The 3,587-nt window shown below is 40.1% G+C and overlaps 1 long non-coding RNA gene across 1 annotated transcript in view; it reads right to left on the bottom strand.

Moving 5' to 3' along the window:
• Window positions 1-1,273: 1,273 nt before the first annotated feature.
• LOC109471666 overlaps window positions 1,274-3,587 on the bottom strand; it is a 2,721-nt gene continuing 407 nt past the window's right edge. The window contains exons 2-3 of the long non-coding RNA XR_002140317.1: window positions 2,212-2,338; window positions 1,274-1,743 (exon numbers count right to left, since the gene is read on the bottom strand). This is a non-coding gene — a long non-coding RNA (uncharacterized LOC109471666). The remainder of the gene's footprint in view (window positions 1,744-2,211; window positions 2,339-3,587) is intronic.

Below are 3,587 nucleotides of genomic sequence, written 5' to 3'. Positions count from 1 at the left end.
TGATTTTCATATAAAATTTCAAAGAACAATTATTATAGAAGTGGGTATATTCACTGGCTCGGCGATCAAAAGAACAAGTAAAACCCAACAAAACTGGCTTGATATATATCTTATATACTGTAGTATAAAGACTAAAGTGTACTGTAGGAATTAGTTCTTCATATCATTGTATATCATTTCGTATGATATACGTATTTACAATTAGCCTTCTGTCATGTATTTGTAATAATAATAAACTTATCATCATTATTATTTCAGCCTACGTCCTGTTTCCTATTTACAAAAATGTAATAAGGTAGTGAGATGAGCGCAGCAAAGTCCTTTGTAACTAAAGCTGTCAAAAAGACTCGAAGTTTACTTGCAGTCTGCAGAGGATGTCATTGATTAAAGTTACATGCTGTGGCCTAATTGCAAACATGGTAAGAGTGTGTGCTGAGTGAATCATTGGTACTGTGGTATGTAACTATATACACATGTATATCCTAGTATCTCCTATACATGGCACTACAAGACTAGTCTATGGTAATGATCTTTGAGTGGCAGACGGGTAGACTTGGCCTTACACACTGCACGAAAAGTCGGATTTACCACAGAGGTAAATGTGATGTAAAGCCCGGTAAAGGTTACATTTACCGGAGATTTACCCTTCGGTAAATGTGCAACTATACCACAGGTATACCAGCATGGTAAAGCGGGTAATGTTTATCCTCTTTACCCACATTTACCAGGTTCGGGTAAAGGTACATTTAGCGAGATTTACCGTACGCGGTATTTCTGACATACATCAAGGGCATTTAGCGAGATTTACCATACGGGTATTCCTCAGGTGACATTTAGTCGAATTTACCCATATTTACGCTAGATTTACCAGATTTGCCATGCCTTTACCAGAATGATTTTGCACTGTACCCCCCCCCCCATATGTAACTTTATAGTCTGGCAATCACGTTGTGTAACCCCATTAATTACAAGCACAAGAACTTGGTTTTGGGGAGAACTCAAATATATTTATTGGATAAACATTGAGAGACATTGGCAGTAACATTTTCTAAAGGGTACATGTATGCTGCATTGCAAATACTTTAGTTATAGTTTTACCACATATCTTTTCTTACAAACATGAAAATAATTACATTCAGCATTTACATGTATCATGAAAGATATTTAACAAACAGAATATCTGTAGACACAATCTAAATATATCAGCTCCCCTGAAAAAAGCCTTAAACAAGGGCACGCCCCTGAATAAAGCCTTAAACAAGGGCGCGCCCCTGAATAAAGCCTTAAACAGGGGCGCGCCCCTGAATAAAGCCTTAAACAGGGGCGCGCCCCTGAATAAAGCTTTAAATAGGTCATCCTTCAGATTCCTCCTGTACAATAGCCACATGCAGGCTTAGCAAACTATTCAAAGAATCGTAAATATACATGTAACAAGGAAACTGACCTGTAATATGTATCTACTACATCCATCATCATCATCACTAAAAGATAATATTCACTGCTGTATTGTATAATTGTACAATTTGCTACCTATTCTGCTATGGCTAAGCCTATAAAGGCCTTACTACTCTTACAACCATCACATAAAAATGAAGGTGTTGTCATCCTCTCCCCATTCCTATCTACATCTGATTCTGACTCCACTGCTGCCAAACACTCTGGGTAAGATACAGCGATGTCTCGTCTGTGTCTGCATGCTGGATGTCTTGGTGCTGGTTTGGAGTCCTTGTGGTGAGTCAGGTCCTGTATGGCAAAACCAAAGTATCATGAAACATCAAGCCTTATTGCTATAGTCTAAGGACCATGTCATAATGATTATGACGTAACTAACAAAACTACCATCTTGCATCAAGACAATTTAAAAACAAAATGTCCATTCTATGCTGTCAAGACTAGCTTAATAACAATTTGCAAACCAAACAGTATATACTATGCAGACAATCACATTAATCATCACAAATTTTAGGTATCCATGTACAGATGTTCCTTCGTGTTCAAATAATGGTTGATCTTCAATTAAGTCTGTGCCATTAGGTGCCAAACTGTACCAGTACAGCTCTAATTATCAGTGTCCAGACTCCTGTCGGCATCCTTCAGTTCAGGACCTGTACTGTACCTGAGCCCGTGTGCCTGTATCTAAAATTTGTTCAGGAACACAGCTTTATATTAAAGTGTGGTGATACTAATGAGTATGCAGGGCTGTAGTCTTACCTATGGTGCCTGTAGCAGTAGTCAGGTACTCAGAGGCTGAGTTCTAGCAGCTGCTTTGCCTTGCCTTGTTCCGGACTGTCCTTACAATCTCTGCTGGATTTTGGAGGAAGTATCTACTGAAGATCTCCTGGAGGTATGTAAAAAGGGAAACAAATTATGACACAGGTGACAAAATGTGCCACATGATTCTACTTCTCAGAAATAACCTGGGCTAAATTTCTACATGTATTAACAGACATTGTCTGTAGCTGAATAGCCTAAACACAATCATTTTGTGTGGAACAAATACATCACATTTTTTATCACTACCTCTTTTCATCGACACGATTGGCTATGTGTTTGCTACTAACTTCATATCTTAAACCAAGGTCCTAATGCCTATTGACTGTTGACAGGTAAAGCATGAACTTAGTTTTCCCATTCAAATAGGCCTAGGGGCAGATTACTAAGTTAGTTCTTCTATGCTTCTATAGCATTCTATGCTTCTGCCGATTACATATCAAGGAGGGTCTGCATGGGGGGGTCCTGGCAACGGTTAACGTTAAATTCAGCAGGGCCGATAACGCTTAACGGTAAATTCAGGACGGTCGGCAACGATTAACGGTAAATTGACCGAATTAAAAGGCTTTTTTTCGAGCTGCACTGGATTTAGTATCTCGCTTTGTGAGAAAAGGTGATCACTGACAAAATTTCGTATACCTTACATGTAATCTGTGAAGCACGCATTAAAGGTATGTGTTCCCTGTGTTTCCCACCTGCCCTGGTCCCCGAGTGCGTCCACAAATAAAGGGGAATCCGAGTCGATGTCGGCCAGGGCTCTACCCAGGTTGACTTTTTTCCGTGCGCCCAGTTTTACCGATGGATTTTGAGAGGGAGCGCCGAGGCGCTCGCAATCTGAGGGGGACCCGGGAAATTTAGGATTCAAAGCCTTCAAAAACGCAGTTTCCCACATTTTGAGAGGCAAATCATGGTGTTGAGAGTATTTGTCGGTCCTTCTGATGTTTTCATATTTTTACTCAAGAGTTTTGTTAATTTTGTCTGTCAAGGTTGACGGATTCGTTAAAAATTCTGTAACTCTCCGCAAACTTCCGGTAATAGACGGAAAACTAGTGCTGGCTAGAGCCGAAGGGACCGAGCGCCAAAGGCGCGAGCAGTGTAGGGGGGTCCGGGGGATTCTCCCCCGGGAAATTTTGTATTTTAAAACCTTCAATGACGCATTTTCCTGCACTTTGAAAGGCAAAATTAGGCGTAACGAAGAATTATTAATTAACGCTTAACGCTGAATTTAGGATGACAAATAACGTTTTACGTTGAATTAAAACGACCGATAACGCTTCACGATGAATACACTGGTAACGCTTAACGTTGAATTAGAG

This window comes from Branchiostoma belcheri, unplaced genomic scaffold (assembly GCF_001625305.1).
Source record: "Branchiostoma belcheri isolate BF01 breed outbred unplaced genomic scaffold, Haploidv18h27 scaffold252, whole genome shotgun sequence".
In the NCBI taxonomy this organism is placed as follows: domain Eukaryota; kingdom Metazoa; phylum Chordata; class Leptocardii; order Amphioxiformes; family Branchiostomatidae; genus Branchiostoma; species Branchiostoma belcheri.
The sequence above is the reverse complement of the archived record's forward strand: the minus strand, read 5'-3'. Positions and strand labels throughout refer to the sequence as shown.